Genomic DNA, 13,817 nt, shown 5'->3' with positions numbered 1-13,817 from the left:
CGGCCCAGGATCTCAGCTCATCCCTGCTGATCCACCTCAGCCACCAGCCCAGGATCTCAGCTCATCCCTGCTGATCCACCTCAGCCACCGGCCCAGGATCTCAGCTCATCCCTGCTGTTCCAGATGAGTGTTCCTCAGAGCCCTGCAGGAGCACCAGGACTGCCCTCCCGAGGGGGTTTGTGAAGCAAAGCCTCTCCTCCATCCCTTCCCGTCTCAGCAGAGAAAGCTGTCACGGGGCCCCTGGTTCTGTTTTGTTGTTAACACTGTAGCTATTGTTGTTTGTTTGCCTGGTTATACTAGTAAAGAACTGTTACTCCTATTCCAAGATCTCTGCCTAAAGGCCCCTTGATTTCAAAATTATAATAATTTGGAGGGAGGGGGTCCCTTTTTCTCTCTGGGAGCGGCTTTTGATGAGTGTAAGAGAGAGGTTTGTCCACAGAGAGAGAATGGAAGAGCACTATCATAGAAGGGGCTGGAAAACCATTGAGGAAGGGATTCAACAGCTGAGAGAAGTGGCAATATTAGAGGTCCTTTTTGGGAGGGGTGGACAGCGTGATAATGACCCCGACAAAGTCAGGTGCACTGGGCAGATGTTGTGGAGTCTGGCAAATCTAGGGCCACGTGAATACACCACCTATATTGCAACGATTAATGCCGATAACAGCTGAGAGAAGGTGAGTTCTGTCGCCACCAGAGTTCATGGTTTGAACCATGGCTTAGACATTTCGACAGTACGGTCCATGGCCCGCAGCAGGCTCAGATTTCCACTGTGATTAAGGAACTCAAAGAGGAGATGAGGGAAATGAAGGAAGAGATGAGGAAAAGCAGTTCCCATATGGCACCAGTGCAGGTCACAAGCCCAAAACTCCAAGCCCCACGTACCGCAGCTAGAGAGAGAGGGTACACCTCACGAACTGAGCTGTGGTTCTTTCTACGTGACCATGGGGAAGACATGGGAAAGTGGAATGGGAAACCCGCTTCTGCCCTGGCAGCACGAGTGCGTCAACTCAGGCAGGGAACCATTAACCAGAAAGGTTCCACTAAAGTGAAGGTAGCCTCAACCTCCCGTGACCAAACTGCCAGAAATTACAGAAAAGAGGATGATCCCCTTGAAGGAACCTCTAGCATGTATGCCCAAGGAGGAGAGGAGGACCAGTGCTAGAGGAGCCCTGCCTCTAGCCAGGAAGAGGCACGGGAAAACCGTGTCTTTTGGATGGTGTGGATCCGATGGCCTGGCACATCAGAGCCACAAAAATACAAAGCTTTAGTTGATACTGGTGCACAGTGTACCCTAATGCCATCAGGACATGTGGGGGCAGAACCTATTTCCATTGCTGGGGTGATGGGGGGATCGCAGCAGTTGACTCTGTTGGAAGCCAAGGTGAGCCTGACTGGGAAAGACTGGCAGAAACATCCCATTGTGACTGGCCCAGAGGCCCCGTGTATTCTGGGCATGGACTTCCTTCGGAATGGCTATTACAAAGACCCAAAGGGACTCAGGTGGGCTTTTGGAATAGCTGCTGTGGAGGCAGAGGACATTGAGCAATTGAACACCTTGCCTAGACTATCAGAGAACCCATCTGCAGTAGGACTCCTGAAAGTGGAAGAACAGCGAGTACCAATCGCCACCTCGACGGTGCACCGCTGGCAGTATAGGACAAATTGAAATGCTGTGATCCCCATCCACAAGATGATCCGAGAACTGGAGAGCCAAGGGGTGGTCAGCAAAACCCACTCACCCTTCAACAGCCCCATCTGGCCTGTGCACAAGTCTGACAGAGAATGGAGATTGACTGCGGACTATCGTGCATTGAATGAAGTGACTCCACCGCTGAGCGCTGCTGTGCCAGATATGTTAGAGCTCCAGTACGAGCTGGAGTCCAAAGCAGCGAAGTGGTACGCCACTATTGACATTGCCAATGCATTTTTCTCCATCCCCCTGGCAGCAGAATGCAGGCCTCAGTTTGCCTTCACGTGGAGGGGAGTGCAGTACACCTGGAACCGACTGCCCCAGGGGTGGAAGCACAGCCCCACCATCTGACATGGACTGATCCAGGCTGCCCTGGAAAAGGGTGAGGCTCCAGAACATCTGCAGTACATTGATGCAGTACATTGTGTGGGGGAACATGGCAGTGGAAGTATTTGAGAAAGGAGAAAAGATCATCCAGATTCTGCTAGAAGCCGGCTTTGCCATCAAGAAGAACAAAGTCAAAGGACCTGCTCGAGAGATCCAGTTCCTGGGAGTAAAGTGGCAAGATGGACGGCGTCAGATTCCCACTGAGGTCGTCAGTAAGATCACTGCAATGTCTCCATCCACCAGCAAGAAGGAAACACAAGCTTTCCTAGGTGCCATAGGTTTTTGAAGGATGCACATTCCTGAGTACAACCAGATCGTGAGCCCTCTCTACATGGTTACCCGAAAAAAGAACACTTTCCAGTGGGGCCCTGAACAGCAACAAGCCTTTGCTCAGATCAAACAGGAGATCGCTCATGCAGTAGCTCTTGGCCCAGACGTGGACCAGAACAGGACCAGACGTGAAGAACGTGCTCTACTCTGCAGCCGGGAACAATGGCTTGTCCTGGAGCCTTTGGCAGAAAGTGCCTGGGGAAACTCGAGGCCGACCACTGGGATTCTGGAGCCAAAGCTACAGAGGGTCCAAAGCCAACTACACTCCCACAGAGAAGGAAATCTTAGCTGCCTATGAAGGAGTTCAAGCCGCCTCAGAAGTGATTGGCACAGAAGCACAACTCCTCCTGGCACCCCGACTACCAGTGCTGGGGTGGATGTTTAAAGGAAAGGTTCCTGCTACTCACCACACCACCGACGCTACATGGAGCAAGTGGATCGCCCTCATCACGCAGCGCGCCCGTATTGGAAACCCGAATCGCCCTGAGATTTTGGAGATAATTACAAACTGGCCGGAAAGTGAAAACTTTGGTCTCACTGATGAAGAGGAGCAGAAACAAGTGACACGGGCTGAAGAAGCTCCATCGTACAACCAACTGCCAGCAGAAGAAACCTGCTATGCTCTGTTCACTGATGGTTCCTGTTGCATCGTAGGGATGAACCGGAAGTGGAAAGCAGACGTATGGAGCCCCACACGACAGGTTGCAGAGGCCACTGAAGGAGAAGGTAGATCAAGCCAACTTGCTGAACTCAAAGCTGTTCAACTGGCCCTGGACACATTGCTGAAAGAGAGAAGTGGCCAAAGCTCTACCTCTACACTGATTCATGGATGGTGGCCAATGCTCTGTGGGGATGGCTGGAAAGGTGGAAAAGGGCCAATTGGCAGTGTAGGGGAAAACCAATCTGGGCTGCTGATGAGTGGAAAGACATCGCCACCAGGGTAGAGAAACTGTCTGTGAGGGTCCGTCATGTAGATGCCCATGTCCCCAAGAGTAGGGCTAATGAAGAGCACCGAAACAATGAGCAGGTGGATCAGGCTGCAAAGATAGAGGTGTCAAAGACAGACTTAGATTGGCAACACAAGGGAGAGTTGTTCCTAGCTCGATGAGCCCATGACGCCTCAGGTCATCAGGGTAGAGATGCCACCTATAAGTGGGCACAAGACCGAGGGGTGGATCTAACCATGGGCAGTATTTCCCAGGTTATCCGTGACTGTGAGACGTGTGCCACGATCAAGCAGGTCAAGCGGTTGAAGCCCCTCTGGTACGGTGGGCAGTGGTCCAGATACAAGTATGGGGAATCCTGGCAGATTGACTACATCACACTGCCCCAAACCCGCCAAAGCAAGCGCTACGTGCTCACAATGGCAGAAGCCACCACAAGATGGTTGGAAACCTACCCTGTGCCTAATGCCACTGCCCGTAACACCATCCTGGGACTTGAAAAGCAGGTCCTTTGGAGGCATGGTACCTCTGAGAGGATTGAGTCAGACAATGGGACTTATTTCAAGAATAGCCTTATAAACCCCTGGGCTAGGAAACATGGCACTGAGTGGGTGTACCATATCCCCTACCATGCACCCGCTGCTGGAAAAGTTGAACAGTGCAATGGCCTGCTTAAAAACAGCTTGAAGGCACTGGGTGGGGGAACTTTCAAGAACTGTGAGATTAATTTAGCAAAAGCCACATGGTTGGTGAACACCCGAGGTTCCACTAACCGAGCAGGCCCTGCACAATCTGAGCCCTTTAGAACGAAAGAAGGAGATAAGGTTCCAGTGGTACATATGAGAGGTATGCTGGGAAAAACTGTTTGGGTTAATTCTGCCTCCAGCAAAGACAGTCCAATCCATGGGGTTGTCTTTGCTTAAGGACCGGGTTGCACTTGATGGGTGATGCAAAAAGATGGAGAGACCCAGTGCATACCCCAAGGGGACCTTGTTGTAGGGTGAACTACCCATGACACTGTGCTTGTATCTGTATCTGTATGTACATATGTATATAGTTAAAGTAGTGTGTGCTTGTGTATAATTTAAAGGTTTAATATTTGATGTAACATTTTGGTATGAGAAAAAATTCGGGGTGGATAGTGTTGGGGGTTAGGTGTCCTTTTTTTTGTTGTTCTGGCTTGCCCGTGGAATTTTTACCCATTAGTTGCAGGAACAACTTAACTGTGGGTACTTAGTGAGTGCTTAACAAAAGACAGAGTGGCCTGGCCCAGGGGGGAAAGGGGGAAGGAAAGGAGGGTGGAGACAGTTTTGGTGGGCTTTCTTCGGCTTTGGGGGAAAGACATTCTTTTTCTGGGGCGTGGAGCTGCTGCAGTGGAGAGAAGGGAATTTCGCCCTCACCCAGACGGAGCTGCTGCTTCTTCTCCTTCTTCCCTCTTTGTTGCTGGCCTCTCACCCCCTGCCCTGCCGGGACATGGCAGTGCCAGGCACCGCTGCGGAGCTGCTGATACACCTCATCCACCGGCCCAGGATCTCAGCTCATCCCTGCTGATCCACCTCAGCCACCGGCCCAGGATCTCAGCTCATCCCTGCTGTTCCAGATGAGTGTTCCTCAGAGCCCTGCAGGAGCACCAGGACTGCCCTCCCGAGGGGGTTTGTGAAGCAAAGCCCCTCCTCCATCCCTTCCCGTCTCAGCAGAGAAAGCTGTCATGGGGTCCCTGGTTCTGTTTTCTTGTTAATGCTGTAGTTATTGTTGTTTGTTTGCCTGGTTATACTAGTAAAGAACTGTTATTCCTATCCCCAGATCTCTGCCTAAAGGCCCCTTGATTTCAAAATTATAATAATTCGGAGGGAGGAGGGGTCTACATTCTTTCATCCCAAGGGAGGCTTCTGCCCTCCCTAGCAGACACCTGTCTTCAAGAACCGAGACAATGTGTTAAAACATTTTAGAAATAATAACATAAATTAGATCATTATTCCTAATGGGAATCTGTTTTGTCTGTGTTAATAAATTTTGTCTGTGTTAATTACTTTTATTTTAAAAATTTTTTTTTACAACTCACAAAATGCAAAGCATTCATTTGCTTAGTATATTCTCTGCTTTATAACAGTTTTTGACAAGTATCTTCAGGAAGGGCACTGAGCAGGGCTCAGGCTCTGCTCCAGGCTCAGCAATGGCACCAGAATCACAGAGAGGGACTGAGCCCAGCCCCTGCCCTGCACAGGAGGCAGAACTTGTGCCCTGGGCAGTGCCCAGCCCTGAGCAGATTGTGCAGAGAGGCTGTGCAGTCTTCTCTCTGGGGATATTGCAGAGCCACATGGACACACTGCTGTGCCCTGGGCTCTGGGATGGCCCTGCTGGAGCAGGGAGGTGGCACCAGAGGAGCCCCTTTGGGCCCCACCCATCCTGGGATTCTTCACAGCAGATAATGAAGTAAATTCAGAATTATGCCTCCACACAGATCATTATAAATTCAGTGCTCTGCCCAGCAGGGGCTCTTGGGAAGCGTAAATGTGCACTTTTCTAACAACTCGCCCAAATAAAGGGCTTCTGGAAACACCCACAATATGAACTATGCTGGTAAATGAACTCTCTGTGCTTGAACCCCAGTGAAAAAATATGCTCAACTGTTAACTGTATTGAAAAGCAAATGAGAAGAGGAAGACCTTTAGTCCTCAAAGAGAAGAGCTAAAAGTTTATAAATCACAAAGCTAGAGAGACAGAATCTGATTCTGTATGATCAGACCAAGTTTATTCCAGCAGCCTTGCCTTCTTTAAGGGGAATTCTCTTTGGGTAAGGAGGGTTGCTTGCATTAGGCTGACTTTTCAAAGGAGCCTAAATAAGGCAGCTATGATTCGCATGTAAATTAATGTTCCTTCCTTCTCAAGGAAAGTCAGTAGTAATTTAGTGTAAATAAAAACAAAATCCTTAAGGTTCCAGTGGGACAAAAAATAGCTCCGCTTCTTTTGAAAATCCAAGCTTAAACTCTCAAGAGGAGAATGCAGAATAAATAATATCAAGTTTCTGTATCAGAGCTCTTTCATCCATCAAACACCTGGAATCCTACACCATGCAGAGGTACCAAACAAGAGGGTTCACACTTCAGGGTTTGAATAATGCAGGCACATTTTTTACAGCCAGCCAGAAATCCCATTAATAACATTTTCCTAAGAATGGATTTGTCTGTGTTTCTTGCTCAGGTAAATGTGCTTAGTTCATGTGATTACCACAGATCTCCACTACACATCTATATATTGAGAAACAGCTCAGACTGTTCACTGAGTCTTCACAGAAGTAGAGCGAATGTCATTTATTTCTATCTTTAGCACGCTTTTATAGGGTCTGACAGGGTCTGTGGGCTAAGCAAGTTACTAGTGGCTAATACATGTTGTTTTACATTTTTTCTCCTGTACACAAGGCTATTGTTTTTCTTTCATTCTCGCTGCTTCAGAAGAGTTTCAAGAACACTACCTTTAATATCATCGCTTATACCAAAGGCTGGCTTGTGCAGAAAGGCTTTTACTAAAATCTCATGCTTTTACTTTGTTAAAATATTTTACTACAATTCCCTTTTTCTCTTTTTGCACAAGCCAGGCTTTAGAAGCAATTCATTTTATAGCTCTATGGAGACAAGATAACATACAACTTAAAACCACTATCCCAATTAACACTATAAGTAAAATCCGTCCCCCTTCTAGCACAAGAGACTTCAACCACCCAGTAATGCCCCAGTTGGCTAACCAACTTCCAATGGGGTCACTATCTTCTTTCAAGGCATGGAACCCATTCTGCAGCTGTCTGAGTTGTTTGTGGATTGAAACTGAATGGTCAGTAAGATTCAAACAGCCTTCAAAGTCCTCACAACCATGTCCTTGTGCCAAGAGCAAGAAATTAATTGCAGCTTGATTTTGCAATACGGCGTGACGTACACTACTTACATCACCTGAAAGTTCACTTCACATTGTTGATGTTAAATCCAGCTCTTTCTTGGTTCAAGAAGTTAGCCTTTTTAGAGTTTACAAGTCTTTAGCAGCAGCTGCTCCTGGAGTAAAAAAGGAGGCTAGCCATATTATACCATAACCCCAAAAGTCTGGGTCTCTAACATCATCACATTGTAATTAATTCAGGCTTTGCTTTGACTGTTTGATGTTTTTTATTTTATCAGCTATATTCAACAATTTGTGTAAGTTTGGATGGAACAAAGTAAGTTTCCCAAGGTAACAGAGTTCTCCATGTGGACTAGCAGGAATCCCATTCCATGCTCTATCTCCACAGATAAAGAATACTGAACTAGGTAATCACCTTGGTGATCATCCTGTGAGACTGTACCGTGAATATAAAGCTTTATTTTTGGTGTTAGTAATGAGATCAACTATAGGGTTAACTGTATCTCATTGTTGCATCACTTTGTTGGAGTGGCTTTTTGTCGGGGGCTCAAACATTATCCATCCACCTGAGGTACTGGTGGAACCTAACAAATCCAATTCTTCTGGGGGCTCTATGGTAACATTGAGAACTTTGATAATTTTTGCTTGCCAGCAGGCTTCAAGTTGTCTTGATGTGAAGCCACCAGTGCGATTGCACTCTCATAACATTGCCAATTGATTCAATTGAATTTCATTGCTAACTAAACTTTTAAATGTTTGAGGATCCCATTCAGGAACTCCTATGAGACAGGTGTGAAAAGGATCTCCAGGTGCGGCTAGGCTTAGACACATTGATTTTAGGCCTGTTAAGCGTGCTAGAGTGACCCATATGTTCTGTCACTTTTGGATGTTAGTTAGCAGACAGTTGGTTGGGACTATATACAACACAATTGCCAAAAACAGTTGGTTCCATGCAAATGACACCATGCTTGCAGAATCACAGCTAAGGCTTTAAAGTTAAATGAACTTTCGACTATGCTCACATTCACTCTTGAAGGGGGAATACTTACACTTTATACTTATGTCTTTACTAAACTTATCAATAACCTACAAATAACAATTACCACGCAAACAAAAACTCTTTATCTTCAACTATTATCTACTTTTAACACAGGTGCTCTGGTATTTATGCAATCTAAGCATGAAAGCAATATGCTTAAAGGGTAAGAACATGGCTACAATTTGCTTTTATATACAGTTAGATGGAGTCTCTATACTCTTTTAAATCTTCTACAAAATTCTTCTTACGAACAGACTATGATTTAACGTGATTCAGTCTTGGAACATCCGCTGCTCCTGTGATCAACTGGCAGTTGATCGGTGACTGACTGAGGGCATCAATGTTCAGGTTGTTCTTCACATCCTTTTAAATCTTGAAACAGAAGATAACTGAAAAAAAATTGGTACAGACACAACATCATAATAACAACATAAAATTTTTGTTGGCAAAAATTTGTAGTTTTCAGACAAAACTGTGTCCTGACAGCTCCACTTCTGATCTTGTCTGGAGTACCAAGGTTGTGTGGTGACGTCTGTGTTTACTGGATCTCATGTGTTCAGAGGCAGACAGTCTGGTCAGATGAACAGGTGACCTTTTTTGAACCTGTCAACAAAACACAGGCACTTCTCCCCTTGAAGTTAATAAATTATTTTGACTTAGCTATGGTACACTTAATTGTAAATTAAGCTTATATGATCTTTCTAAATTTTGATGTAAATATTTAATTCTTGCAGTCCAAATTTTTAATACACATATTGCACTAATCAAATGCTTTTAGGGCATCAATTCACCCCATTTAAAAAAAAAAAATAAAATGAGATGTACTTCCATCATGTACATCAACATTAACAAAAAATCATATACACAATAAATAAAAACCTACAGCACTTAAAAATCAATAAAATCATAAACATTATTAATAACATATGTAATATAAAACTACATTAACCAATAAAACACTGCACCAGCATCTCATAGTCTGCAAACAAACAAAAAAACCAGTGAAGGATTGGATAACCACCTCCGGAAATGATTCTCCAAGCTCACTTCAAAATTGATCCAGCTGTCATATTAATAGGGTCAAATTGCCGAGTCAAAAAGTGACTCAAATACTGATTTGGTACAGAAATCATCTGGATCTGTTGGTAAACATTCTGTCCAGGTAAAGTCAAGGCTTGGCCAGGGCCTTAGGCTTTAAACTGGAAAGATGCCTCTTAACTCATTTCTAAAACAAGGTTCTCAACAGTAGCTGCTATGAGATGCTTACAGCACAGCAAACTGTTAAAATGCATTTGTACAAAGCAAATGATCAGAAGCCTTAGGTACCAGACCAATTAAACCATTCAGCTGTTGGCTCAATCTGAAGCCTCTCCCATGGCAGCTGACCCTCAGCAATGATACATTTCCTTGGAATTCTGAAAACACTGAAAAATAATAAAGCTATAAAAAACAAAAACTGCATAGATTGCAACAAACAATAGAACTCCTGATGAAATCAAGGGTGTCACAGACTGCATTCACTTTTATCCACAAGCAGGTGTTCATCAGTGTTCTATCACAGCTGTTTCAGTTGTAGTCATCTTCATCTCTCTTAAAAATACCAAACCATACAGTTTAAACAAATATCTTTAACAAAACATAAAACAATTCAAATTAAACAATATTTAAACCTGATAAAAATTAATTATAAAAAAATGAAATAATAAAACTTAACTTTAAAGGAATATCAAAGTTACAGAACTTAACTTAAAAACATTCAAACTTAAACATAATAAAACTTAACTGTGCTTAATTCTATTAACACTTAATCTATATCAAATAAAAGCATAACTTAATATTACTCTATTATTTCAAAAAGGCAACTGAAGTTTTGATACATACCTTTTAAACACGATATAACAGTAACATGGATTCATTATAAAGATTATAAAAATGTAACAAATATGTCACAATTCCATGTCATTTGGCTTTAAAAATAACTCATAATAATTGCACATGTTACTAAAATACTTATTCATAACAGGAATTTGCCTAGTATATGCTTAAATTGGTTAGGATTTTAAAGTGCAGTTTTACTAGAGAAAAACCACAACACCACAGGATTAGGCAAGTTGCCATTGAGATTTGTAGCACTTTTCAAAAACATCAAGTCTAACTTTTAATTAAAACCCAAAGTCCAAATTAGTATATATATTGTTATATATGTTTTTTATAACAAAAGGACTCACATTAAAATTACCTTATTAAAATTGTGGAAAAACCAAGCAAATGGGTAATATATGCCTTAACTTTGTCTTGTACAGTAAAATTCTCCTAGCTAATTATTTTTAAACCATAAATCTTTTTGTACATAACATTAATTGGAAAGTTGTTTTCTTAGCAGCTATAAATCATTCAATATTTTAACATTAGGCTTTAAAACTAATTATTGCAAGGTAACTTTTACTTCTGTTAATATTCACCTTAAACACTTTTTTTGAAAAGGGCTTTTTAAACTTTCAAAGAATCACAATAATTTGTCTAGTAAAACTAAAAGACTGCAACAGCATAAACTCATTATTACTTAAAACACAAAATTAACTCTAAAAGGTTATATAAAAACATTTTAAAAAAACAATGAATCATGACTTTTTAACAAATCAGGTACTATCCTGGAAGAGCAAGCAGGGCGGGGGGGCGTGAACTGCCCGCTCTGCTGCTGCTGCTGTTCTGCTGTTGTCTCTAAAAGGACATCATCCCCCACATACACTTACAGAGGGGAAAAACAGAGAGGAAAAAAAAACAACCCTCACAAAGTTAACTTTAACTAACACAGTTCTTTCTCTCAACATTTCTCTCGTTGTTCACAGATAGACGGAAAAGGGCACAATTTTACAAAAACAGGCTATGTTACACAAAAAGCCTCTCATGGCCAGGTGGTAACAATAGTGATCATCACAAATTATAAACTTTTAATTACAGTAATGAATTTAGAACTAGGTACCATATAGTTAGCAATTCTTTGGCTATTTTGTCTCTCTTTGAAGCTGTCTGAGCCACCAGTTTCTGCTCAACTGTTTCTGTAATTGGTGTTATTTGTCCAGCATGGCCTTGGAACTTCTTCTGCACTGCCTCTGCCATGGGCGTGCCTTTGTTCTCTGCGCACACCTCAGTGCTTTCCCCCTATGCCTCCCTGGTTTGGGTAGAAACCAATCTAAATTTGGCTTCTCCATAGTAAAGCGTAGTAAAGTTAGAACTTAGATAAGATTGTGGTGTTAAAAGTGTCTCCAAAAGTGGAGCAAATAGTTCAGGATGTGTCACATCCTGCCATTGCTGAACAGATTCCATTTTTTGTTTTGGAATTGTTGTGGAGTTTGTTCCTCCTTATTTTCTTCTCTCTGACTATCCCTCCCTCTCTCCAAGGGCAGCATAGGCAGGAATGCTCGCCCAGCAGTGGGATGTAGAAACAGCTGCTGTGACGCAGGTAGAATTATGGCACTCGCAGCCTGAGCATATCTCGCTTTCCTGTTCTTTAAGGTATTAATTACAATCTGTCAAGTTGGACCAAGAGACAGAGTGTCCTTGCTTTTCCCTGTAATCGTTTTCTTCCACAACAAATCTCCTATGTCTTTCCATTCTTCCACTGCAAAAGGCAGCAGCGAAACCTGGGGGTGCCCACGCCTATTATCTCTAGCCCATAAAAAGAGCTTTTCAAGGTTCATATCCTTGACTGCTTCATTTCATTTAATGATAATGTTTAGAAGCAGTTTTCATGCTGCCACAAACCCAACTTCAATGTCGGCAGCCCATGGACCGGGGGACAGGAGCGACCCCTCCTCAAGTCCACCGCCCTCGGCTTCCCCCAGCTGCCTGCGTCTGCATCCTCCCGCCCACAGACTAGCCTACCCAGTACCGATCTGCATCCGCACACGGACCTACCAAATCCCTCTGCCAGCAGAGTGTCCCTGTTCGGGCGCCAGATATTGAGAAACAGCTCAGACTATTCACTGAATCTTCACAGAAGTAGAGCAAACGTCGTTTGTTTCTATCTTTAGCACACATTTATAGGGTCTGACAGGGTCCGTGGGCTTAGCAAACTACTATTGGCTAATACATATGGTTTACATTCTTTCCTCAATACACAAGGCTATTGTTTTTCTTTCATTTTCACTGCTTCAGGAGAGTTCCAAGGACACTACCTTTAATATCACTTACACCAAAGGCTGGCTTGTGCAGAAAGGCTTTTACTAAAATCTCATGCTTTTACTCTGTTAAAATGTTTTCCCACATCTATATAATTACACATGTGGATTTGCAGCTTCATGCATACATTTGCTGAATTCTCAGCAAAGAATCGTTTATTCAACAGCTCTTTTAAAATTTACTTTAAAATATAGATTGAAAGAGTGGCTGACATGGTAAGAAACACTTTACATAGTGAAATACAAAGATTTTCTGAAGTATTCTTAATATTTTTTAACCAAATAGCTCTGAAAATCAATTTACTCTTTTTTTTTATTCAGTATAATAATTATGGCTGTGACTCATACAAATCATCCTTTCAGATATCTTGTTGTAAAATAAAGGTCAAGTCTCAGAAAATATTAAAAGAGTTTCTTAAAGAATATAAATGGTAGCTTCCATTAGCTTTACTCTTGAAACACTTAAAACTTACTATTACAGTTAATTTATGATGACTGCTTTTGAAACTTCAACCTTAATGGAGCTGTAATACATGTCTCCTTCCAGCTCCACACAGGTCTTTACGACACACTTTAATATGCAGTGTTATTATATATATATGTCTGTGTGTGTGTATGCCTCTATATTGGCACTACTACTATTACTACTACTACTACTACTACTATTATTATTATTATTATTATTATTATTATTATTATTATTATGGCACTGCTAGAATTTCATCAGACTTATCAATCAGTGTTGTAAGAAAAGGGCTGCAGTGTTCACCACCCTTTCACGGTGCTGCCTCCTCCTACTTGGAATGACTCTGATCTTAATCAAAATGAGAGAGCATGCAGAAAGTGTCATGCAATCCAACTTTAATAATCTGTTCATCATCAATCAGCCTTGAGAATAAATTACTTTCCTAACCAAGAAATTACCATACAAAGCTGCACAGTCTCTGGCACTAGAAATCTTTATCATATAATTATGAGGAAATATTGTGTTTAATTAGCCTCAATTTAGATGGTTTTTCCAGAGTTCAAATAAAAATAGGCAAATAAATGTTGATAAGTCCATCTGCTACCACAGCTTTTTGAATCTTCCAGGTTTTGCTTCCTATTTCAGTTCAAAAGGAGTGGCATAATACAAGTGGAGCTCTAGGAAGAACTGGTAAATAAAGCCAAACAATTCAGTCTAAAAACTATTCAGTGCATGAGGTTTGACACAAAGGCCTAAACAGAGGCAGCAAATATACCACTGTCATCTCTATATTCCCATCAGATTACTGTGACAATAGACTTTTATTACCTTTATTTTAGTATTTTAGGGATTATAATTTAAATGAGTACCTGCAACCAAATTAACCCTTATT

The 13,817-nt window shown here is 42.5% G+C and overlaps 1 long non-coding RNA gene across 1 annotated transcript; it reads right to left on the bottom strand.

Annotated features, from left to right (window-relative positions):
• Positions 1–6,647: 6,647 nt before the first annotated feature.
• On the bottom strand, positions 6,648–12,330 carry LOC147650777 (uncharacterized). Its single transcript, XR_015275262.1, has 2 exons — positions 12,197–12,330; positions 6,648–9,868 (listed from the first exon to the last, which is right to left on the bottom strand). It is a non-coding gene; the product is annotated as an uncharacterized LOC147650777 (long non-coding RNA).
• Positions 12,331–13,817: the final 1,487 nt, after the last annotated feature.

The sequence above is a fragment of the Cyanistes caeruleus genome, chromosome 12 (assembly GCF_971803275.1).
Source record: "Cyanistes caeruleus chromosome 12, bCyaCae1.hap1.1, whole genome shotgun sequence".
Classification (NCBI taxonomy): domain Eukaryota; kingdom Metazoa; phylum Chordata; class Aves; order Passeriformes; family Paridae; genus Cyanistes; species Cyanistes caeruleus.
The sequence above is the reverse complement of the archived record's forward strand: the minus strand, read 5'-3'. Positions and strand labels throughout refer to the sequence as shown.